The sequence below is a fragment of the Echiichthys vipera genome, assembly GCF_963691815.1.
Source record: "Echiichthys vipera genome assembly, chromosome: 23".
Taxonomy (NCBI): Eukaryota; Metazoa; Chordata; class Actinopteri; order Perciformes; family Trachinidae; genus Echiichthys; species Echiichthys vipera.
In genome coordinates this window covers 17300725-17327272 of record NC_139848.1, presented here as the reverse complement: position 1 = coordinate 17327272, position 26548 = coordinate 17300725, and positions in this window count along the sequence as shown.

Below are 26548 nucleotides of genomic sequence, written 5' to 3'. Positions count from 1 at the left end.
AGCATACATTTTGGCTTCCAAGACTGCACTTTAGCACGTGTTTGGGCTCCAAGAGGGCACTTTGGCACGTGCTTTGGCTCCTAAGAGTGCACTTTAGAACACGTTTTAGCTCCCAAGAGTGCACTTTAGCAAACGTTTTGGATTCCAAGACAGCACTTTAGCACACGTTTTGGCTCCAAGAGGGCACTTAAGCATGTGTTTAGGCTCCTAGAAGGCACTTTAGCACAAGGTTTGGCTTGTAGAGGACACTCTAACACGTGTTTCCTGGAGGGCACTTTAGCACAAGTTTTGGTTTCTTGAGGGCACTTTCCCAAGTGTTTAGGCTCCTAGAGGGAACTTTAGCACAAGTTTTGGTTTCTAGAAGGTACTCTGGCATATTTGGCTCCTAGAGGGCACTTAAGCACACGTTTTGGCTCCAAAGAGGATACTTTAGCACACGTTTTGGCTCCCAAGACTGCACTTTAGCACGTGTTTGGGCTCCAAGAGGGCACTTTGGCACGTGCTTTGGCTCCTAAGAGAGCACTTTAGCAAAAATTTTAGCTCCCAAGAGAGCACTTTAGCAGACGTTTTGGCTTCCAAGACGGCACTTTAGCACAAGTTTTGGCTCCAAGAGGGCACTTAAGCACGTCGTTAGGCTCCTAGAGGGTACTTTAGCACAGGGTTTGGCTCGTAGAGGACATTCTAACACGTGTTTGGGCTCCTGGAGGGCACTTTAGCACAAGTTTTGGTTTCTAGAGGGCACTATCCCACGTGTTTAGACTCCTAGAGGGAACTTTAGGACAAGTTTTGGTTTCTAGAAGGTACTCTGGCATATTTGGCTCCTAGAGGGCACTTAAGCACACGTTTTAGCTCCAAAGAGGATACTTTAGCACACGTTTTGGCTCCCAAGACTGCACTTTAGTATGTGTTTGGGCTCCATGAGGGCACTTTAGCACCTGTTTAGGTTCCTAGAGGGAACTTTAGCACAAGCTTTGGTTTCTAGAGGGTACTCTAGCATGGGGTTTGACTCGTAGAGGACCTTTAACACGTGTTTGGGCTCGTAGAGGGCACTTTAGCACAAGTTTTGTTTTCTAGAGAGCTAATTAGCACACTTTTTGGCTTCCAACACGACACTTTAGATCACATTTTGGGTCCTAGAGGGCACTTTAGCAAGTGTTTAGAATCCTAGAAGGCACTCTAGCACAAGTTCTGTCCCCTAGAGGACACTTTAAAACGTGTTTGGGCTCGTAGGGGACCCTTTAGCACAAGTTTTGGTTTCTAGAGGGCACTTTACCACGTGTTTAGGCTCCTAGAGGGAACTTTAGCACAAGTTGTGGTTTCTAGAGGGTACTCTGGCATGTTTGGCTCCTAGAGGGCACTTTAGCACACGTTTTGGCTCCAAAGAGGATACTTTGGCACACGTTTTGGCTCCCAAGACTGCACTTTAGCTAGTGTTTGTGCTCCAAGAGGTCACTTTAGCATGTGTTTGGGCTCCTAAGAGAGCACTTTAGCACGTGTTTGGAATCCTAGGGGGAACTTTAGCACATGCCATGGCTTCTGAGAGAGCACTTTAGCAGACGTTTTGGCTCACAAGAGAGCACTTTAGCATACATTTTGGCTTCCAAGACAACACTTTAGCACACATTTTGGCTCCTAGAGGGTACTTAAGCACGTGTTTAGGCTCCTAAGGGGCACTTTAGCACAGGGTTTGGCTCGTAGAGGACACTTTATCACGTGTTTGGGCTCCTGGAGGGCACTTTAGCACAAGTTTTGGTTTCTAGAGGGTACTCTAGCATGTTTGGCTCTTTGTTGGCACTTTAGCACACGTTTGGGCTCCTAAGAGAGCACTTTAGCACATGCTTTGGCTCCTAAGAGAGCAATTTAGCAAACATTTTGGCTCCCAAGAGAGCACTTTAGCAGACGTTTTGGCTTCCAAGACGGCACTTTAGCACACATTTTGGCTCCAAGAACGCACTTAAGCACGTGTTTAGGCACCTAGAGGGCACTTTAGCACAGGGTTTTGCTCGTAGAGGACACTTTAACACGGGTTTGGGCTCCTGGAGGGAACTTTAGCACATGCTTTGGCTCCTGAGAAAGCACTTTAGCATACATATTGGCTTCCAAGACGGCACTTCTAGCACACGTTTTGTCTCCTAGAGGGCACTTAAGTGCGTGTTTAGGCTCCTAGATGGCACTTTAGCACAGGGTTTGGCACGTAAAGGAAACTTTAACAAGTGATTGGGCTCCTAGAGGGCAATTTAGCACAGGGTTTGGCTCGTAGAGGACACTTTAACACCTGTTTGGGCACCTAGACGGCACTTTAGCACAAGTTTTTGTTTCTAGAGGGTACTCTGGCATGTTTGGCTACTAGAGGACACTGTAGCACACGTTTATGCTCCAAAGAGGATACTTTGGCACAAGTTTTGGCTCCCAAGACTGCACTTTAGCATGTGTTTGGGCTCCAAGAGGGCACTTTAGCACGTGTTTGGCTCGTAGATGACACTTTAACACGTGTTTGGGCTCCTAGAGGGCACTTATCACACGTTTTGGCTTCCAAGACTCACTATAGCATGTGTTTGGGATCCTAGAGGGCACTTTAGCACACAATTTGGCTTCCAAGACGCACTATAGCACGTGTTTGGGCTCTTAAGAGAGCACTTTAGCACGTGTTAGGGCTCCTAGAGGGCACTGTAGCAGAGGTTTTGGCTTCCAAGACGGCTTTTTAGCATACGTTTTGGCTCCTAGAGGGCACATAAACACGTTTTTTGGCTCCTAGAGGGCACTTTAACACAGGGTTTGGTTCGTAGAGGACACTTTAGCTTGTGTTTGGGCTCCTGGAGGGCACTTTAGCACAAGTTTTGGTTCTAGAGGGCACTTTTCCTCGGTTTAGGCTCCTAGAGGGATCTTTAGCACAAGTTTTGGTTCTAGAGGGCACTTTTCCTCGGTTTAGGCTCCTAGATGGCACTTTAGCACACGTTTTAGCTCCTAGAGGGCACTAAAGTGTGTGTTTAGGCTCCTAGAGGGCACTTTAGCACAGGGTTTGGCTGGTAGAGACACTTTAACACGTGTTTGGGCTTGTAGAGGGCACTTTAGCACACGTTTTGGTTACTAGAGGGTACTCTAGCATGTTTGGCTCTTTGTTGGCACTTTAGCACATGTTTGGGCTCCTAAGAGAGCACTTTAGCACGTGTTTGGGCTCCTAGAGGGAACCTTAGCACATGCTTTGGCTCCTAAGAGAGAAATTTAGCACACATTTTGGCTCCCAAGAGAGCACTTTAGCAGACGTTTTGGCTTCCAAGACGGCACTTTAGCACACATTTTGGCTCCAATAACGCACTTAAGCACGTGTTTAGGCTCCTAGAGGGCACTTTAGCACAGGGTTTTGCTCGTAGAGGACACTTTAACACGGGTTTGGGCTCCTGGAGGGAACTTTAGCACATGCTTTGGCTCCTGAGAAAGCACTTTAGCATACATTTTGGCTTCCAAGACGGCACTACTAGCACACGTTTTGGCTCCTACAGGGCACTTAAGTGCGTGTTTAGGCTCCTAGAGGACACTTTAGCACAGGATTTGGCACGTAAAGGACACTTTAACACGTGTTTGGGCTCCAAGAGGGCACTTTAGGTTGTGTTTGGGCTCCTGGAGGGCACGTTAGCACAGGTTTTGGTTCTAGAGGGCACTTTTCCACGTGTTTAGGCTCCTAGAGGGAACTTTAGCTCAAGTTTTGGTTTCTAGAGGGCACTCTAGCATGTTTGTCTCCTAGATGGCACTTTAGCACACGTTTTGGCTCCTAGAGGGCACTTAAGTGTGTGTATAGGATCCTAGAGGGCACTTTAGCACGTGGTGTGGCTGGTAGAGGCACTTTAACACGTGTTTGGGCTCGTAGAGGGCACTTTAGCACACGTTTTGTTTTCTAGAAAGCACTTTAGCACACTTTTTGGCTTCCAACACGACACTTTAGATCACGTTTTGGCTCCTAGAGGGCACTTTAGCACAAGTTCTGTCCCCTAGAAGACACTTTAACACGTGTTTGGGCACCTAGGGGACACTTTAGCAGGAGTTTTGGTTTCTAGAAGGCACTTTACCACATGTTTAGGCTCCTAGAGGGAACTTTAGCTCAAGTTTTGGTTTCTAGAGGGTACTCTGGCATGTTTGGCTCCTAGAGGGCACATTAGCAGACATTTTGGCTCCAAAGAGGATACTTAATCTCACGTTTTGGCTCCAAATACTGCACTTTAGCACGTGTTTGTGCTCCAAGAGGGCACTTTAGCAGACGTTTAGCTCCCAAGAGAGCACTTTAGCAGACGTTTTGACTTCCAAGACTGCACTTTAGCACGTCTTTGGGCTCCAAGAGGGAACTTTAGCACAAGCTTTGGTTTCTAGATGGTACTCTAGCATGGGGTTTGGCACGTAGAGGGCACTTTAGCACATGTTTTGCTTCTTAAAAGAGCACCTTAGCACACGATTTGGCTCCCAAGAAAGCACTTTAGCATACGATTTGGCTTCCAAGATGGAACTTTAGCACATGGTATTGCTCCTAGAGGGCACTTTAGCACAGTGTTTGGCTCGTAGAGGACACTTTAACACGTGTTTGGGCTCCTTGAGGTAACTTCAGCACAAGTTTTGGTTTCTAGAGGGTACTCTGGCATGTTTGGCTCCTAGAGGGCACTTTAGCACACGTTTTGGCTCCAAAGAGGATATTTTGGCACACGTTTTGGCTCCCAATACTGCACTTTAGCACGTGTTTGGGCTCCAAGAGGACACTTTGGCACGTGCTTTGGATCTTAAGAGAGCACTTTAGCAAAAATTTTAGCTCCCAAGAGAGCACTTTAGCAGACATTTTGGCTTCCAAGACGGCACTTTAGCACATGTTTTGGCTCCAAGAGGACACTTAAGCACGTCTTTAGGCTCCTAGAGGGTACTTTAGCACAGGGATTGGCTCGTAGAGGACATTTTAACACGTGTTTGGGCACCTGGAGGGCACTTTAAGACATGCTTTTGCTCCTGAGAGAGCACTTTAGCAAACGTTTTGGCTTCCAAGATGGCACTTTAGATCACGTTTTGGCTCCTAGAGGAAACTTTAGCAGGTGTTTGGGCTCCAAGTGGGAACTTTAGCACGTGTTTGGGCTCCTAAGAGAGCACTTTAGCACGTGTTTGGGCTCCTAGATGGAACTTTAGCACATGCTTTGGCTCATAAGAGATCACTTTAGCAAAAATTTTAGCTCCCAAGAGAGCACTTTAGCAGACGTTTTGGCTTCCAAGACGGCACTTTAGCACGTCTTTAGGCTCCTAGAGGGCACTTTAGCACACGTTTAGGCACCAAAGAGGATACTTTAGCACATGTTTTGGCTCCCAATACTGCACTTTAGCACGTGTTTGGGCTCCTATAGGGAACTTAAGCACGTGGTTGGGCTCCTAAGAGAGCACTTTAGCCCACGTTTTGGCTCGCAAGACTGCACTTTAGCACACGTTTTGGGTCCCAAGAGTGCACTTTAGCATGTATTTGGGCTCCTAGAGGGCACTTTAGCAAACATTTTGGCTACCAAGACGGCACTTAAGGTCACGTTTTGGCTCCTAGAGGGCACTTTAGCACATGTTTAGGCTCCTATAGGGCACTTTAGCACACGTTTGGTTCCCACGAGCATGCTTTAGCACACATTTTGGCTCCCAAGAGTGCACTTTAGCACGTGTTTGGACTCGTAGAGGGAACTTAAGCACGTGTTTGGGCTCCTAAGAGAGCACTTTAGCACACGTTTTGGCTCCCAAGAGAGCACTTTAGCACACTTTTTGGCACCCAAGACGGCACTTATCACACGTTTTGGCTGTCAAGAGAGCACTTTAGCACACGTTTTGGCTCCCAAGAGTGCACTTTAGCATGTGTTTGGGCTCCTAAAGGGCATTTTAGCACGGGGTTTGGCTCGTAGAGAACACTTTAACATGTGTTTGGGCTCCTAGAGGGCACTTTAACACATGTTTGGGCACCTAGAGGGCACTTTAGCACAAGTTTTGGTTTCTAGAGGGAACTTTAGCACACGTTTTGGCTCTCTAGAGAGCACCTTACCACTAAGTTGGCTCCTAAAGGGGACTTTAGCACATTTTTCGGCTCCTAGAGGGCACTTTCGCACAAGTTTTGTCCTCTAGAGGACACTTTAACTTGTGTTTGGGCTCCTAGAGGACACTTTAGCACACGTTTTGGGTCCCAAGAGAGCACTTAAGAACACGTTTTGGCTCCCAAAAGAGAACTTTAGCACACGTTTTGGCTCTTAGAGGGCACTTTAGCAAGTGTTTAGGCTCCTAGGAGGAACTTTAGCACAAGTTTTGTTTTCTAGAGGGTGCTCTGGCATGTTTGGCTCCTAGACGGCACTTTAGCACACCTTTAGGCACCAAAGAGGATACTTTAGCACACGTTTTGGCTCCCAATTCTGCACTTTAGCACGTGTTTGGGCTCCAAGAGAGCACTTTAGCACACATTTTGGCTCCCAAGAGAGAACTTTAGCACGTGTTTGGGTTCCTTTTGGGAACTTAAGCACGTGTTTGGGCTCCTAAAAGAGCACTTTAGCACACGTTTTGGCTCCCAAGACGACACTTGAGATCACGTTTTGGCTCCTTGAGAGCACTTAAGCACGTGTTTAGGCTCCTAGAGGGAACATTAGCACAAGTTTGGGCTCCCAAGAGTGCACTTTTGCACACGTTTTGGCTCCTAGAGGGCACTTAAGCACGTGTTTAGGATTCTAGAGGGCACTTTAGCACACGTTTGGCTCCCACGAGCATGCTTTAGCACACGTTTTGGCTCCCAAGAGTGCACTTTAGCACGTGTTTGGGCTCGTAGAGGGAACTTAAGCACGTGTTTGGGCTCCTAATAGAGCACTTTAGCACACGTTTTGGCTCCCAAGAGAGCACTTTAGCACACGTTTTAGCCCCTAGAGGGCACGTAAGCACGTGTTTAGGCTCCTAGTAGGCACTTTAGCACGGGTTTTGGCTCGTAGAGGACACTTTAACACATGTTTGGGCGCCTAGAGGGCACTTTAGCTCGTGTTAGAGTTCCTAAGAGAACACTTTACCACACGTTTTGGCCACCAAGAGAGCACTTTAGCAAACGTTTTGGCTTCCAAGATAACACTTAAGCACACGTTTTTGCTCTCAAGGGAGCACTTTAGCACACGTTTTGGCTCTCTAGAGAGCACTTTAGCACTGATTTGGCTCCTAGAGGGCACTTTAGCACATTTTCGGCTCCTAGAGGGCACTTCAGCACAAGTTTTGTCCCCTAGAGGACACTTTAACATGTGTTTGGGCTCCCAGAGGACACTGTAGTACACGTTTTGGCTCCCAAGAGAGAACATTAGCACACATTTTGGCTTCCAAGACGGCACTTTAGCACACGTTTTGGCTCCTAGAGGGCACGTGAGCACGTGTTTAGGCTCCTAGAGGGCACTTTAGCAAAGGGTTTGGCTCGTAGAGGACACTTTAACACATGTTTGGGCGCCTAGAGGGTACTTTAGCACAAGTTTTTGTTTCTAGAGGGCACTTTAGCACACATTTTGGCTTCCAAGACGACACTTTAGATCATTTTTTGGCTCCTAGATGGAACTTTATTACAAGTTTTGTTTTCAAGAGGGTACTCTAGCATGTTTGGCTCCTAGAAGACACTTTATAACACGTTTTAGCTCCTAGAGAGCAATTTAGCACATTGATAGGCTCCTAGAGGGCACTTTAGCACAAATTTTGTCCCCTAGAGGACACTTTAACACGTGTTTGGGTTCCTAGAGGGCACTTTAGCACACGTTTTGGTTCCCAAGAGGGTTCTTTAGCACACATTTTGGCTCTCAATAAAGCACTTTAGCACACGTTTTGGATCCTAGAGATAACTTTAGCATGTTTTTGGACTCCTAAAGGGCACTTTAGCACAAGTTTTGTCCCCTCGAGGACACTTTAACACGTGTTTGGGCTCCTAGAAGCCCTTGTAGCACAAGTTTTGGTTTCTAGAGGGCACTTTACCGTGTGTTTAGGCTCCTAGAGGGAACTTTAGCACAATTTTTGGTTTCTGGAGGGTACTCTAGCATGTTTGGCTCCTAGAGGGCACTTTAGCACACGTTTTGGCTCCCAAGAGAGCACTTTAGAACACGTTTTGGCTCCCAAGGAAGAACTTTAGCACACGTTTTGGCTTCCGAGGCTGAACTTTAAAACACGTTTAGGCTCCTAGAGGGCACTTTAGCACAGGGTTTGGCTCGTAGAGGACACTTTACCACACGTTTTGGATCCCACCAGGATACTTTAGCACAGGTTTTGGCCCCCAAGAGTGCACTTTAGCACGTGTTTGAGTTCCTAAGTGAGCACTTTAACACGTGCTTGGGCTCTTAGAGGGCACTTTTGCACAAGTTTTGGTTTCTAGAGGACACTTTAGCACACGTTTTGGCTTTCAAGACGCACTTTAGATCAAGTTTTTTAGCTCCTAGAGGGCACTTTAGCAAGTGCTTAGGCTCCTAGTGGACAATTTAGCACAAGTTTTGGTTTCTAGAGGGCACTTTAGCAAACGTTTTGGGTCCTATGAGGATACTTTGGCAAATGTTTTGGCTACCAAGAGTGCACATTAGCACATGTTTGGGCTCTTAGAGGGCGCTTTAGCACGTGTTTTGGCTCATTAGAGAACACGTTAGCACACGTTTTGGCTTTCTAGATGGTACTTTAGCACAGTCCTTAAATCTGACAAAGTAATCATTGTAGGTGATTTTAATATTCATGTGGACAGCGATAATAATAGTCTCAGTATCGCGTCTATCTCTCTATTAGATTCGATTGGTTTTAGTCAGAGTATACATAAACCTACTCACTGTTTTAATCACACCCTCGACCTTGTTTTGGTTTATGGTCTGGAAATTGATGACTTAATAGTCTTTCCACAGAATCCTATTTCATCAGACCATTTTTTAATAACTTCTGAATTCATATTACAGGACTACTCACCTCTGGGCAAAAGTGTCTACACTAGATGTTTATCTGATAGTGCTATAACTAAATTTAAGGAAGCGATTCCATCTGCATTTACTTTAATGCCTCATCCTAATATTCAAGACTCCTGCACTAACGTTAGTTTCTCTGAAATTGATCACCTTGTTGCAAGTGTTGCAAGCTCTCTAAGAACAACACTTGACTCTGTTGCTATTTTAAAAAAGAAGATAATAAAACAGAGGAAGTTAGCTCCGTGGTATAACTCACAAACCCGTGAATTAAAACAAATATCGCGAAAGTTGGAAAGTAAATGGCGCTCCACTTAACTGGAGGAATCTCACTTAGTTTGGCAAGAAAGTCTTAAAACCTATAGGAAGGACCTCCGTAATGCCAGAGCAGCATATTACTCATCTTTAATAGAGGAGAATAAGAACAATCCTAGATTTCTTTTCAGCACTGTAGCCAGGCTGACAGAGAGCCACAGCTCTATTGAGCCATGTATTCCTATAACCCTTAGTAGTAACGACTTCATGACCTTCTTTAATGACAAAATTATAACTATTAGACACAAAATCAACTCGCTTGGCACTATTTTTTCATCAAACCTAGGAACCTTACAAACTGTACGACCTGATATATTCTTGGACTGCTTTTCTACAGTCGACCTTAACAAATTAACATCTACAATTTCAGCATCAAAACCTTCTACTTGTCTCCTAGACTCTATTCCAACTAGGTTACTTAAAGAAGTGTTACCTTTAATTAGCACTCCTGTATTAGATATGATTAACATGTCTTTATCAGCAGGTTATGTACCACAGTCTTTTAAAGTAGCTGTAATTAAACCTCTTCTTAAAAAACCCAGTCTTGATCCTGAGGTACTAGCCAACTATAGACCTATATCTAACCTTCCTTTTCTCTCTAAGATCCTCGAGAAATGTGCTGCCTTCGACACTATTGACCATCACATCCTGCTACAGAGACTGGAGCATCTAATTGGCATTAAAGGAACCGCACTGAGCTGGTTTAAGTCATATTTATCAGATAGATCTCAGTTTGTACATGTTAATGACAAATCCTCCATGCACACTAAAGTTAGTCACGGAGTCCCACAGGGTTCTGTCCTTGGACCAATCATTTTCACCTTATATATGCTTCCCTTAGGAAATATTATAAGGAAGCACTCCATAAATTTTCATTGTTATGCTGATGATACACAATTATCATCAGGATCATCATAAGATCATCAGGAAGGCTGGCTCCGTCCTGGGGGTCACACTGGACTCTTTGGTGGCGGTGTCTGAGAGGAGGATGCTGTCTAAACTGCACAGCATCCTGGACAATAACTCTCACCCTCTCCACCAGCTGCTGACCTCCAGCAAAAGCACATTCAGCCATAGACTCATTCTCCCCCGGTGTAATACTGAACGCCGGAGGAAGTCTTTTCTTCCGGCGGCCATCAAACTTTATAATTCATCTCCCCCCGGTCAGGTAAGGAACAGTGGAGACACTGTATCCTGAAAATGTCACTTTGTCACTATTTACCATCACTGCATCACTTTATTCAATTCAATTCAATTTTATTTATAGTGTCAAATCATAACAAAAGTTATCTCAGGACACTTTACAGAGTAGGTAAAGACCACACTCAATGACTTATTTATGATTTACATAGACCCAACAATTCCTCTGTAGAGTACAGTGGCAACGAAAACCTTCCCTATAACAGGCAGGAACGTCAGACAGACCCAGCTCTGTGGAGGACGGCCATCTGTCTTGACCGGTTGGGGAGGAAGAAAAGGAGAGAGAAAGAGAGAAAAGACACACAGATGGACAGAGAGAGACAGACAGACACACTTCCAGAGATGCAAGCAAAGCCTAACAGTAACTATAATATTTATAGTAATGTGAATATAACGTATATGTTAAGGCAGTTAATACAACAGAATAGTAGAAACAAGCACAGCTAAGGTGACAGAATATGAAAATGATAATAATTATGGTGGCAAACATGATCAATGATGAGTAGTGGCAATAGCAGCTACGATACAGCTACAAATTTTATAGTTTATTAAACTAGTGATAGTATATATGAGTAACAGTGACAATAGCAGCAGGAAGCGTCATGTAGGACCATAGTAGCAAGCACCACCACGATCAGCAGAGACCTGCGAGACGACAAAGCACAAACAGCTCCGGGGAAGAAGCTGAATCAGTAACATGCATTGATGGGACATGAATGATTCAGACAGAGAGGAGAGAAGCTCAGAGTATCAGGAAAAGTATTATCCCCCGGCAGACTAGGCCTATAGCAGCATAATTAAGCAGAATAAAGTCTCATCGTAAGCCCTAGCTGTAAGCTTTATCAAAAAGGAAAGTTTTAAGTTTACTCTTAAATATGGGGACAGTGTCTGCCTCCCGAATAACATTTGGGAGTTTGTTCCACAGGAGAGGAGCTTGGTAGCTGAAGCCTCTGCCTCCCATTCTACTTTTGGAGACTCTAGGAACGACGAGTAGCCCTGCATTCTCAGAGCGCAGAGATCTAGTTGGGTGATGTGGTACTATGAGCTCTTTAAGATACGACGGAGCCTGACCAATAAGAGCTTTATAGGTAAGGAGAAGGATTTTAAAGTCTATTCTAGATTTTACAGGTAGCCAGTGCAGAGAAGCTAATACAGGAGAAATATGTTCTCTTCGGTTTGTTTTAGTTAGTACACGAGCTGCAGCATTTTGGACCAACTGGAGACTCTTAACAGACTTATTGGAGCAGCCTGATAATAAGGAATTGCAATAGTCCAGCCTAGAAGTAACAAATGCATGAACAAGTTTCTCTGCATCTTTCTGAGACACAATGTTCCTAATTTTTGCAATATTACGCAGGTGAAAATATGCAGTCCTTGTTGTTAGTTTTATGTGAGAATCGAAGGACATATCCTGATCAAAAATAACACCCAGATTCCTTACTGTGGTGCTGGAGGACAACACAACATCATCCAGAGTAACAATGTCTTTAGCTATTGAATTTCGGAGGCCTTTGGGGCCAAGTACAATAATTTCAGTTTTGTCTGAGTTTAACATCAGAAAATTGCAGGCCATCCAACTTTTTATTTCCTTAATGCACATTTGAAGTTTATCTAACTGATGGGTTTCTTCTGGTTTGATCGACAAATATAATTGTGTATCATCAGCATAACAATGAAAGTTAATGGAGTGCTTCCTTATAATATTTCCTAAGGGAAGCATATATAAGGTGAAAAGAATCAGTCCAAGGACAGAACCCTGTGGGACTCCGTGACTAACTTTAGTGTGCATGGAGGATTTGTCATTAACATGTACAAACTGAGATCTATCTGATAAATATGACTTAAACCAACTCAGTGCGGTTCCTTTAATGCCGATCAGATGCTCTAGTCTGTGTAGCAGGATGTGATGGTCAATAGTGTCGAAGGCAGCACTAAGATCTAGTAAGACAAGTACAGAGACAAGTCCTTTGTCTGAAGCTATTAGAAGGTCGTTAGTAATTTTCACCAGTGCTGTCTCAGTGCTATGATTTGCTCTAAATCCTGACTGGAAATCCTCAAATAACTCATTATTATGTAAAAAGTCACACAACTGATTGGCAACTAATTTCTCGAGGATCTTAGAGAGAAAAGGAAGGTTAGATATAGGTCTATAGTTGGCTAGTACCTCAGGATCAAGACTGGGCTTTTTAAGAAGAGGTTTAATTACAGCTACTTTAAAAGACTGTGGTACATAACCTGCTGATAAAGACATGTTAATCATATCTAATACAGGAGTGCTAATTAAAGGTAACACTTCTTTAAGTAACCTAGTTGGAATAGAGTCTAGAAGACAAGTAGAAGGTTTTGATGCTGAAATAGTAGAGTTTAATTTGTTAAGGTCGACTGTAGAAAAGCAGTCCAAGAATATATCAGGTCGTACAGTTTGTAAGGTTCCTGGGTTCGATGAAAGATTGGTGCCAAGCGAGTTGATTTTGTCCCTTATAGTTATAATTTTGTCATTAAAGAAGGTCATGAAGTCGTTACTGTTGAGGGTTATAGGAATACATGGCTCAATAGAGCTGTGGCTCTCTGTCAGCCTGGCTACAGTGCCGAAAAGAAATCTAGGATTGTTCTTATTCTCCTCTATTAAAGATGAGTAATATGCTGCTCTGGCATTACGGAGGTCCTTCCTATAGGTTTTAAGACTTTCTTGCCAAACTAAGTGAGATTCCTCCAGTTTAGTGGAGCGCCATTTACTTTCCAACTTTCGCGATATTTGTTTTAATTCACGGGTTTGTGAGTTATACCACGGAGCTAACTTCCTCTGTTTTATTATCTTCTTTTTTAAAGGAGCAACAGAGTCAAGTGTTGTTCTTAGAGAGCCTGCAACACTTTCAACAAGGTGATCAATTTCAGAGAAACTAACGTTAGTGCAGGAGTCTTGAATATTAGGATGAGGCATTAAAGTAAATGCAGATGGAATCGCTTCCTTAAATTTAGTTATAGCACTATCAGATAAACATCTGGTGTAGACACTTTTACCCAGTGGTGAGTAGTCCTGTAATATGAATTCAAAAGTTATTAAATAATGGTCTGATAAAATAGGATTCTGTGGAAAGACTATTAAGTCATCAATTTCCACACCATAAACCAAAACAAGGTCGAGGGTGTGATTAAAACAGTGAGTAGGTTTATGTACACTCTGACTAAAACCAATCGAATCTAATAGAGAGATAAACGCGATACTGAGACTATTATTATCGCTGTCCACATGAATATTAAAATCACCTACAATTATTACTTTGTCGGATTTAAGGACTAAATTTGAGAGAAACTCTGAGAATTCGGACAGAAATTCAGAGTACGGACCAGGAGCACGGTACACTATAACAAATATAATTGGCTGCACAGTTTTCCAGGTTGAATGTGAAAGACTAAGAACAAGACTTTCAAATGAATTATAATTTAGTTTAGGTTTAGGGTTTATTAATAGGCCTGAATTATAAATAGCTGCAACGCCTCCTCCTCGACCACTGCCTCGAGAAATATGAGTATTAATATGACTGGGAGGAGTGGATTCATTTAGGCTAACATATTCTTCGGGACGCAGCCAGGTTTCGGTCAGACAGAGTAAATCAATATGGTTGTCTGATATCAGATCGTTTACTAATACAGCTTTAGATGAGAGAGATCTAATGTTTAAAAGTCCACATTTTTTTTTCTGATATTGTTGCATTGTCGCAGATTTTGCGTTGATTTGTATCAAGTTTTTCTTTGTAGCTCCTCTTCTGTTCATTTTTGATCTGTTTAATTTAAATGATCGTGGGGCAGACAGTGTTTGTATACTAAACTGAGCTGGAAAATGCTCCACAGGGAGCGCAGAGAGGTGTGTAAGACTGCCACTCTGCTTCCTGGGCACCTGCGATAAGGGCAGCGCAGAGAGGTGTATTAAACTGCGACTCTGCTTCCTGATCCCAACACTGGGTTGTCATGGTTTTAGACCGCTAACAACTGCGTCCAGGTTCTTAGATATGAGAGCGGCACCCTCCAAAGTAGGATGAATACCATCTCTCCTAATAAGACCAGGTTTTCCCCAGAAAGACTGCCAATTATCTACGAAGCCCACATTATTTACCGGGCACCATCCAGACAGCCAGCGACGGAATGATGACATGCGGCTATACATGTCATCGCAAGTCAAGTTGGGCAGGGGACCAGAGAAAATTACGGAGTCGGACATAGTTTTTGCATAAGAACACACCGACTCCACATTAATTTTAGTGACCTCCGATTGACGTAATCGGGTGTCATTACCGCCGACGTGAATAACAATCCTACCATATTTACGTCTATCCCTAGCCAGAAGTTTCAAATAGGATTCAATGTCGCCCGCTCTGGCCCCTGGGATGCATTTTACTATTGTCCCTGGTGTCACTAAGTTCACGTTTCTCAAAATGGAGCTGCCAATAACCAGTGTTGTTTTCTCAGCAGGCGTGTCACTGAGTGGAGAAAACTTGTTTGAAACGTGAACGGGTGGATGGTTAACCATGGGCTTCGATTTAGAACTATGCTTTCCTCTCACAGTCACCCAGGAGGACCCTGGCTGCTCAGGGATTGCCGGGGAGGGCTAGCAGGAGCTAACGCTACACTATGTGGCTTCGCACCGGCTAAAGTTGTAGGTGGCTGGCTAGCTACTGTAGCGTAAGACTGAGCTTCCATGGTGCGGAGCCGTGCCTCTAACTCACTGAGCCTCGCCTCCAGCGCTACAAATACACTACACCTATTACACTTACCATTATCACTAAAGGAGGCAGAGGAGTAGCTAAACATACGACACTCCGAGCAAGAGAGAGCAGGAGAGAGAGCGGGGGAAGCCATCACCAGCCGTGAAGCTAACTGCTAAGCTAAAGTGGCTAACAGCGTGTAACAATTAATTAGCCAGAAAGCGGCTGAAAGAAGGAGAGCTGTGAGTGCTTGAGTAGAACTAGTGGATGTTTAAATGTTAAGCGGTAGTTAGCCGCTGTGGTGAATATTATAGCAAAAACAGTTGAATTTAGCGAGAGCAGCTAACAGTGAAACAACAACGAGTGACCAACACACAAGCACCGGAAATAACGTAATACGTCACCGTAACACGTCAGCACGTACCAGAGCAGGAGGCATTAAAGTAAGGCATTATTCAGTTGTACTTTATTCAGTTGTACTGTCACTTACTTCAGTAAGTAATGCTGCTATACTACACTGTCACTTATATCACCACTACATCACTTTATTTATTTATTAATGGTTTACTGTAACTATCTGCTGATACACTTACTGTGCTTTAGGACATGCTGCTACATTTCACTGTGGTTTACTGTAACTGACTGAAGTACGAAATGCTGCTACACTCCACTGTGCCATACTGTCACTTAGTTCTGTAGGACATGCTGCTACAATTTTAACATTTTTAACACTTATAACTTATCGCTCCTTCTCACTTATTTAGTTTGTACTTATTTTATTTCAATCTGCTGCTAAACTGCACGCTGCGTATTGTTGTATATTGTATATACCTACGCTTAACCACGACGTCTGTTGCACTCTGTCACACTTGGTTCATTGCTTGATTTATCTGACGTTAGCTTTATTTTGATTTGATTTATGTTTTTATGCTTATTGTTACTCTGATCCTTTTCCGCCTTTGTATGAAACTGTTGCACAATAATTTCCCTCGGGATAAATAAAGCTTCTTGAATCTTGAATCTTGAATATATTTGTCGATCAAACCAGAAGAAACCCATCAGTTAGATAAACTTCAAATGTGCATTAAGGAAATAAAAAGCTGGATGACCTGCAATTTCCTGATGTTAAACTCAGACAAAACTGAAGTTATTGTACTTGGCCCCAAAGGCCTCCGAAACTCAATAGCTAAAGACATTGTTACTCTGGATGATGTTGTGTTGTCCTCCAGCACCACAGTAAGGAATCTGGGTGTTATTTTTGATCAGGATATGTCCTTCGATTCTCACATAAAACTAACAACAAGGACTGCATATTTTCACCTGCGTAATATTGCAAAAATTAGGAACATTGTGTCTCAGAAAGATGCAGAGAAACTTGTTCATGCATTTGTTACTTCTAGGCTGGACTATTGCAATTCCTTAATATCAGGCTGCTCCAATAAGTCTGTTAAGAGTCTCCAGTTGGTCCAAAATGCTGCAGCTTGTGTACTAACTAAAACAAATAGAAGAGAACATATTTCTCCTGTATTAGCTTCTTTGCACTGGCTACCTGTAAAATCTAGAATAGAATCTAAAATCCTTCTCCTTACGTACAAAGCTCTTATTGGTCAGGCTCCGTCGTATCTTAAAGAGCTCATAGTACCACATCACCCAACTAGATCTCTGCGCTCTGAGAATGCAGGGCTACTCGTCGTTCCTAGAGTCTCCAAAAGTAGAAGTGGAGGCAGAGCCTTCAGCTACCAAGCTCCTCTCCTGTGGAACAAACTCCCAAATGTTATTCGGGAGGCAGACACTGTCCCCTTATTTAAAAGTAAACTTAATACTTTGCTTTTTGATAAAGCTTACAGCTAGGGCTTACGATGAGACTTTATTCTGCTTAATTATGCTGCTATAGGCCTAGTCTGCCGGAGGATATTACTTTTCCTGATACTCTGAGCTTCTCTCCTCTCTGTCTGTATCATTCATGTCTCATCAATGCATGTTACTAATTCAGCTTCTTCCCCGGAGCTGTTTGTGCTTTGCATCTCTGGAAGTGTGTCTGTCTGTCTCTCTCTGTCCATCTGTGTGTCTTTTCTCTCTTTCTCTCTCCTTTTCTTCCTCCCCAACCGGTCAAGACAGATGGCCGTCCTCCACAGAGCTGGGTCTGTCTGACGTTCCTGCCTGTTATAGGGAAGGTTTTCGTTGCCACCGTACTCTACAGAGGAATTGTTGGGTCTATGTAAATCATAAATAAGTCATTGAGTGTGGTCTTTACCTACTCTGTAAAGTGTCCTGAGATAACTTTTGTTATGATTCGACACTATAAATAAAATTGAATTGAATTGAATTGAATTAAATCACAGTTCTAGAATGTTAAGTCAAAGTTCTAGAATGTTAAGTTACAATTCTCAAACGTTAAGTAACAGTTCCAGGATCTTAAGTTACAATTCTAGAATGTTAAATCCCAGTTCTAGAATGTCAAGTCAAAGTTTTTGAATGTTAAGTCAAAGTTGTAAAATGTTAAGTAACAATCCTAGAATGTTAAGTTACAGTTTTAGAATGTTAAGTCACAATTCTCAAATGTTAAGTCATATACCTGGTATGTGAAGTGCACATGAACATATCATTGCTTAGATTCTGCATTATGCTATTCATTAGTGTTCATATAAATATGATCTTGGGAGGACATCATAGGACATTGGTTTCCAGAGGTCAGTTCAAGAATGTAAAATCACAATTCTAGAATGTTCAGTCAAAGTTTTAGAATGTTAAGTTACAGTTCTCTAATGTTATGGTTAAGTCCTAGAATATTATGTCACTGTTTTACAATGTAAAGTAACAGTTCCAGGATCTTAAGTTACAATTCTAGAATGTTAAATCACAGTTTTAGAATGTCAAGTCAAAGTTCTAAAATGTTAAGCAACAATTCTTGGAGGTTATGTCACAGTTCTAGAATGTTAAGTCAAAGTTCTTGAATATTAATTTACAATTCTCAAATGTTAAGTCACATACCTAGTATGTTAAGTGCACATTAACATATTATTTTGATCCTTCATTATGCTATTCACTAGAGTTCATATTAATCTGATCTTGGTAAAAGACATCATGGGGCATTGGTTTCCAGAGAAGTTGAGTTGAAGAATGTTAAATTATGATTCTAGTATGAAAAGTCAAAGTTCTAGAACGTTAAGTTACAATTATCAAATGTTTAGTCACATACATGGTATGTTAAGTTCACACAAACATATCCTTGCTTTGATCCTGCATTATGCTGTTCACTAGAGTTCATATTATTCTGATCTTGGGAGGTTATAATGGGACATTGTTTTCCATAGAAAGTCAGTTCAAGAAAGAGTACAAACAATTCTAGAATGTTAAGTCAACGTTCTAGAATTTTAAGTTAAAGTTCTAGAATGTTAAGTAAAAATTCTAGAATTTTACATCACAGTTCCAGAATGTAAAGTCAAAGATTTAGAATGTTAAGTCAAACTTCTAGAATGTTAATTAACAATTCTAGAGTGTTAAATCACACTTCTAGAATGTTAAGTAAAAGTTCTAGACTGTTTTGTTACAATTCTCAAATGTTAAGTCACATACCTGGTATGTTAAGTGCATATTAACATTCTATTGATCCTGCATTATGCTATTCATTAGAGTTCATATTAATCTGATCTTGGGAGGACATCAAGGGACATTGATTTCCAGTGAAATTCAGTTCAAGAATGTTAAATCCTAATTCTAGAATGTTAAATCACAGCTCTAGAATGTTAAGTCAAAATTCTAGGATGTAAAATAAAAACTCTAGAATATTAAATCACAGTTCTAGAACGTAACTTACAATTCTCAAATGTTTAATCACATACCTGGTATGTTAAGTGCACACGAACATATCATTGCTTTGATCCTGCATTATGCTATTCACTAGAGTTCGTATTAATCTGATCTTGGGAGGACATCATGGGACATTGATTGCCAGAGAAAGTCAGTTCAAGAATGTTAATTCACAATTCTAGAATGTTAAGTCACAGTTCTAGAATGTTAAGTCAAGGTTCTAGAATGTTAAGTTACAATTCTCAAATGTTATGTCACACACCTGGTATGTTGAGTGCACACAGACATATAGTTGCATTAATCCTGAATTATGCTATTCACTAGAGTTCATATTAATCCCATCTTGGTAAAAGAAATCATGGGACATTGGTTTCCAGAGAAGTTGAGTTCAAGAATGTTAAATCACAATTCTAGCATGTAAATTTATTAATTAAGTCACAGTTATAGAATATGAAAACACTGTTTTACAATGTTAAGTAACAGTTCCAGGATCTTAAGTTACAATTCTAGAATGTTAAATCAAAGTTCTAGAATGTTAAGTCAAAGTTCCAGAATGTTAAGTAACAATTCAGTTAAACAAACATATCATGCTTTGATCCTGCATTATGCTATTCACTAGAGTTCATATAAAGTTGATCTTGGAAGGTCATCATTGGACATTGGTTTCCAGAGAAAGTCAGTGTAAGAATGTTAAATGACAATTCTATAACGTTAAGTAACAATTCTAGGATGTTATTTCACAGTTCTAGAATGTTAAGTAAACGTTCAAAAATGTTAAATAGCAATTCTAGAATGTCAATTCACACTTCTAGAATGTTAAGTCAAGGTTCTAGAATGTTAACTTACAATTCTCAAATGTTAAGTGCACACGTACATATCATTGCTTTGATCCTGCATTAAGCTATTCACTAGAGTTCATATTAATCGAATCGTGGGAGGACATTGTTTTCCAGAGAAAGTCAGTTCAAGAAAGTATATACACAATTCTAGAATGTTGAGTCAAAGTTCTTGAATTTTAAGTTAAAGTTCTAGAATGTTGAGTAACAATTCTAGGATGTTAAATCACAGTTCTAGAATGTTAAGTCAAAGTTCCAAAATGTTTAGTAACAATTCGAGAACATTAAGTCACATTTCTAGAATGTTTAGTCAAAGTTCTAGAATGTTAAGTCACAATTACAGAATGTAAGGTCAAAGTTCTAGAATATAAAGTTACAATTCTCAAATGTTAAGTCACATACCTGGTATGTTAAGTGCACACAAACATGAAGTTGCATTGATCCTAAATTATGCTATTCACTAGAGTTCATATTAATCTGATCTAGGGAGGTCATCATGGGACATTGGTTTCAAAAGAAAGTAAGTTAGAGAACGTTAATTCTCAATTCTAGAATGTTAAGTAATAATTCTAGAATGTTAGGTCACCATTCTAGAATGTTAAGTTTAAGTTCTAGAATGTTAAGTAACAATTCTAGAATGTTAAATCACAGTTCAATAATGTTAAGTCAAAGTTCTAGAATGTTAAGTTACAATTCTCAAATGTTAAGTCACATACCTGGTATGTTAAGTGTACATTAACATATTCTATTGATCATGTATAATTCTATTCACTAGAGTTCATATTAATCTAATCTTGGGAGGACATCATGGGACATTGATTTCTAGAGAATGTCAGTTCAAGAATGTTAATTTACAATTCTAGAATGTTAATTGACAGTCCTAGAATGGTAAGTCAAAGTTCTAGAATGTTAAGTAACAATTCTAGAAGGTTATGTCACAGTTCTAGAATGTTTAGTCAAAGTTCTAGAATGTTAAGTTACAGGTCTATTTTGTTATGGTTAAGTTTTAGAATGTAAAGTCACAATTGCACAATGTTAAGTTGCAGTTCTAGAATATGAAGTCACTGTTTTACAATGTAAGGTAACAGTTCCAGGATCTTAAGTTACAATTCTAGAATGTTAAATCCCAGTTCTAGAATGTCAAGTCAAAGTTCTAGAATGTTAAGTAACAATTCAGTTTCACAAACATATCATGCTTTGATCCACCACTATGCTTTTCACTAGAGTTCATATAAATCTGATCTTGGGAGGTCATCATGGGACATTGGTTTCAAGAGAAAGTAAGTTAGAGAATGTTAATTCTTAATTCTAAGATGTTAATTGACAGTTCTAGAATGTTAAGTAACAATTCTAGAATGTTAGGTCACCAGTTTAGAATGTTAAGTCAAATTTCTAGAATGTTAAGTAAAAGTTCTAGAAGGTTAAGTCAAAGTTCTAGAATGTTAAGTCAAAGTTCTAGAATGTTAAGTCAAAGTTCTAAAATATTTAGTTAGAATTCTCAAATATTAAGTCACATACCTGGTATGTTAAGTGCCCATTAACATATTCCATTGATCATGTATTATGCTATTCACTAGAATTCATATTAATCTAATCTTGGGACGTCATCATGGGACAATAATTTCTAGAGAACGTCAGTTCAAGAATGTTAATTTACAATTCTAGAATTTAAATTGACAGTTCTAGAATGTTAAGTCAAATTTCTAGAATGTTAAGTTAAAGTTCTAGAAGGTTGAGTCAAAGTTCTAAAATATTTAGTTAGAATTCTTAAATGTTAAAAAGTGCACATTAACTCATTCCATTGATCCTGAATTATTCTTTTCACTGGAGTTCATATTAATCTGATCTTGGGAGGACATCATCGGACATTGGTTTCCAGAGAAGTTTAGTTCAAAAAGTTTAAATCACAATTCTAGCATGTTAAGTAAAAGTTCTAGAATGTTAAGTTACAGTTATATTTTGTTATGGTTAAGTCCTAGAATGTGAAGTCACAATGAGACAATGTTAAGTCAAAGTTCTAGAATGTTAAGTAACAATTCTAGAATGTAAATTCACATTTCTAGAATATTAAGTCAAAGTTCCAGAATGTTAAGTAACAATTCTAGAATGTAAAATCACACTTCTAGAATGTTAAGTCAAAGTTCTAGATTTGTAAGTTCTAATTCTCAAATGTTAAGTGACATATCTGGTATGTTAAGACACACAAACATATTATTGTTTTGATCCTGCATTATGCTATTTACTAGAGTTCATATTAATCTAATCTTGGGAGGTCATCATAGGACATAGTTTTCCAAAGAAAGTCAGTTCAAGAAAGTATATACGCAATTCTATATTGTTAAGTCAAAGTTCTAGAAATTTAAGTTAAAGTTCTAGAATGTTGAGTAACAATTCTAGGATGTTAAATCACAGTTCTAGAATGTTTAATCAAAGTTCTAGAATATTAAGTAACAATTCAAGAATGTAAGGTCAAAGTTATAGAATATTACGTTACAATTCTCAAATGTTAAGTCACACACCTGGTATGTTAAGTGTATACAAATGTAAAATTGCTTTGATCCAAATTATGCTATGCACAAGAGTTCATATTAATCTGATCTTGGGAGGTCATCATATGACATTCGTTCCAAGAGAAGGTCAGTCAGAGAATGTTAATTCTCAATTCTAGAATGTTAAATAACAATGCGAAAATGTTAGGTCACACTTCTAATATGTTAAGTCAAAGTTCTAGAATGTTAAGTCAAAATTTTAGAATGTTTAGTAACAATTCTAGATTGTTAAATCACACTTCTAGAATGTTAAGTCAGAGTTCTAGAATGTTAAGTAGCAATTCTAGAACATAAAGTCACAGTTATGGAATGTTACGTCAATATGTAGATAATTAATTAACAATTCTAGAATGTTAAGTTACAATTCTCCAATGTTAAGTAACACACCTGGTATGTTGAGTGCACACGGACATATCATTGCTTTGATTCTGCATTAAGCTATTCAAGAGTTCATATTAATCTGAAGACATACTGGGACATTGGTTTACAGAGAATTTTAGTTCAAGAATGTTAAATCACAATTCTAGTATGTTAAGTTTAAGTTCTAGAATGTTAACTTCCAGTTATATTTTGTTATGGTTAAGTCCTAGAATGTGAAGTCACAATGGCACAATGTTAAGTCGCAGTTTTAGAATATGGAGTCACTGTTTTACAATGTTAAGTAACAGTTCCAGGATCTTAAGTTACAATTCTAGAATGTTAAATCACAGTTCAAGAATGTTAAGTCAAAGTTCTAGAATGTTAAGTAACACTTCAGTTACACAAACTTATCATGCTTTGATCCTGCATCATGCTATTCACTAGAGTATATAAATCTGATCTTGGGAGGTCATCATGGGACATTGGTCTTCGTAGAAAGTCATTTTAACAAACGTTTTGGCTTCCAAGACGACACTTTAGATCACGTTTTGGCTGCTAAAGGGCAATTTAGCAAGTGTTTAGGCTCCTAGAGGTCACTTTAGCAGAAGTTTTGTCCCCTAGAGGACACTTTAACACGTGTTTGGGCTCCTAGAGGACACTTTAGAACAAGTTTTGGTTTCTAGAGGGCACTTTACCACATGTTTTGGCTCCTAAAGGGAACTTTAGCACAAGTTTTTGTTTCTAGAGGGTACTCTAGCGTTTTGGCTCCCAAGAGAGCAATTTAGCACACGTTTTGTATTACAAGTTGGCACCTTAGCACACGTTTTGGGTCTCAAGAGAGCACTTTAGCACACGTTTTGGCTCCTAGATGGTACTTTAACACAAGTTTTGGTTTCTAGAGGGCACTTTAGCACACGTTTTGACTTCCAAGACGGCACTTTAGCACAAGTTTTGTCCCCTAGAGGACACTTTAGAGCACATTTTGGCTCCCAAGAGTGAACTTTAGCAAGTTTTTGGGCTCCTAGAGGGCACTTTAGCACTTGTTCGGGCTCCTGGAGAGCACTTTAGCACACGTTTTAGCTCCAAGAAAGCACTTTAAGACACGTTTTGGCTCCTAGGGGGCACTTAAGCACGTGTTTAGGCTCCTAGAGGGAACTTTAGCACAAGTTTTGGCTCCCAAGAGGATACTTTAGCACACGTTTTGGCTCCCAAGAGTGCACTTAAGCACGTGTTTGGACTCCTAGAGGGTACTTTACCACGGGGTTTGGCTCGAAGAGGAAACATTAACACGTGTTTGGGCTCCTAGAGGGCACTTTAGCACAAGTCTTGGTTTCTAGAGTGCACTTTAGCCCACATTTTGGCTTCCAAGGCGGCACTTTAGATCACGTTTTAGCTCCTAGAGGGAACTTTAGCAGGTGTTTAGGCTCCTAGAGGACACTTTAGAACAAGTTTGGGTTTCTAGAGGGCACTTTACCATGTGTTTAGGCTCCTAGAGGGAACTTTGGCACAAGTTTTTTTTCTAGAGGATTCTCTAGCATGTTTGGCTCCTTGAGGGCAGTTAAGCACACGTTTTAGCTCCTAGACGGCACTTTAGCACAGGGTTTGTCTTGTAGAGGACACTATAACACGTAGGGCAACTAGAGGGTACTTTAGCTCAAGTTTTGGTTTCAAGAGGGCACTTTAGCACACGTTTTGGCTTCGAAGGCGGCACTTTAGCACACGATTTGACTCCCAAGAGAGCACTTTAGCACACGTTTTTGCTTCCAAGACGGCACCTTAGCACAAGTTTTGGCTCTCAAAAGAGCACTTTAGCACACATTTTGGCTCATAGAGGGTACTTTAGCACGTTTTTAGGCTCCTAGACGGCACTTTAGCACAATTTTTGGATTCTAGAGGGCACTTTACCATGTGTTAAGGCTCCTAGAGTGAACTTTAGCACACGTTTTGGTTTTTAGAGGGTACTGTAGCATATATGGCTCCTAGAGGGCACTTAAGCACGTGGTTGGGCTCCTAGAGGGCACTTTAGCACATGTTTGGGCTCCTAATAGAGCCTTTTAGCACACATTTTGGCCCCCAAGAGAGCACTTTAACTCGCGTTTTGGCTTCCAAGACGGCACTTTAGTACACGTTTTGGCTCCTAGAGGGAACCTAAGTACATGTTTAGGCTCCTAGAGGGCACTTTAGCACAGGGTTTGGCTCATAGAGGACACTTTAACACGTGTTTGGACTCCTAGAGGGCATTTTAGCACACGTTTTGGCTCCCAAGAGGATACTTTAGCACACGTTTTGGCTCCCATGAGTGCACTTAAGCAAGTCTTTGGACTCCTAGAGGGCACTTTAGCACAAGTTTTGATTTCTAGAGGGCACTTTAGCACACGTTTTGGCTCCCAAGAGGATACTTTAGCACACGTTTTGGCTCCCACGAGTGCACTTTAGCACATGTTTGGGCTCCTAGAGGGCACTTTAGCACAAGTTTTGGTTTCTAGAGGGCACTTTAGCACACATTTTGGCTTCCTAGACGGCACTTTAGATCAGGTTTTGGCTCATAGAGGGCACTTTAGCACGTGTTTAGGTTCCTAGAGGGCACTTTAGCACAAGTTTTGTCCCCTAGAGGACACATTAACACGTATTTTGGCTCCTAGAGGGAACTTTAGTACAAGTTTTGGTTTCTAGAGGGTACTCTAGCATGTTTGGCTCCTAGAGGGCATTTTAGCACATGTTTTGGCTCGCAAGAGGATACTTTCGCATGCGTTCTGGCTTCCAAGAGGGTACTTTAGCACACGTTTTGGCTCCTAGAGGGCACTTTAGCACACGTTTTGGCTCCCAAGAGGATACTTTAGCACACGTTTTGGCTCCTAGAGGACACTTTAACACGTGTTTGGGCTAATAGAGGACACTTTAGCACAAGTTTTGGTTTCTAGAGGGCACTTTACCAAGTGTTTTGGCTACTAGAGGGAACTTTAGCACAGATTTTGTTTTCTAGAGGGTACTCTAGCATGTTAGGCTCCTAGAGGGCACTTTAGCACAAGTTTTGGTTCCTAGAGGGCCCTTTAGCACGTGTTTTGGCTTCCAAGACGGCACTTTAGATCACGTTTGTGCTGCTAAAAGGCACTTTAGCAAGTGTTTAGGCTCCTAGAGAGCACTTTAGCACACGTTTTGGCTCCTAGAGGGCACTTTAGCACACGTTTTGGCTCCCAAGAGGATACTTAGCACAAGTTTTGGCTCCAAAGAGTGCACTTTAGCACGTGTTTGGGCTCCTAAGAGAGCACTTTAGCACACGTTTTGGCTCCAAGAGAGCACTTTAACACACGTTTTGGCTCCTAGGGGGCACTTAAGCACGTGTTTAGGCTCCTAGAGGGCACTTTCGCACAAGTTTTGTCCCCTAGAGGACACTTTAACACGTGTTTGGGCTCCTAGAGGGCACTTTAGCACAAGTTTTGGTTTCTAGAGGGCACTTTACCACGTGTTTTGGCTCCTAGAGGGAACTTTAGCACAAGTTTTGTCCCCTAGAGGACACTTTAACACATGTTTCGGCTCCTAGAGGGAACTTTAGCACAAGTTTTGGTTTCTAGAGGGCACTTTAGCACGTGTTTAGGCTCCTAGAGGGAACATTTGCACAAGTTTTGTCCCCTATAGCACGGGGTTTGGCTCGTAGAGGACACATTGGGCCTCATTTATCAAACGAACGTACGGCAGAAAAACGTGCGTGCGACCATTTCCTGGCAAACGTCGGCATTTATCAATTTGGACGTGAGCGTGAGCTACGCTCAAATCTCACGAACTGGTCTGAGATCGTGTACGCACATTTCAGCCTGTGTATTTGCGGTGCAGCAAAACCTGGC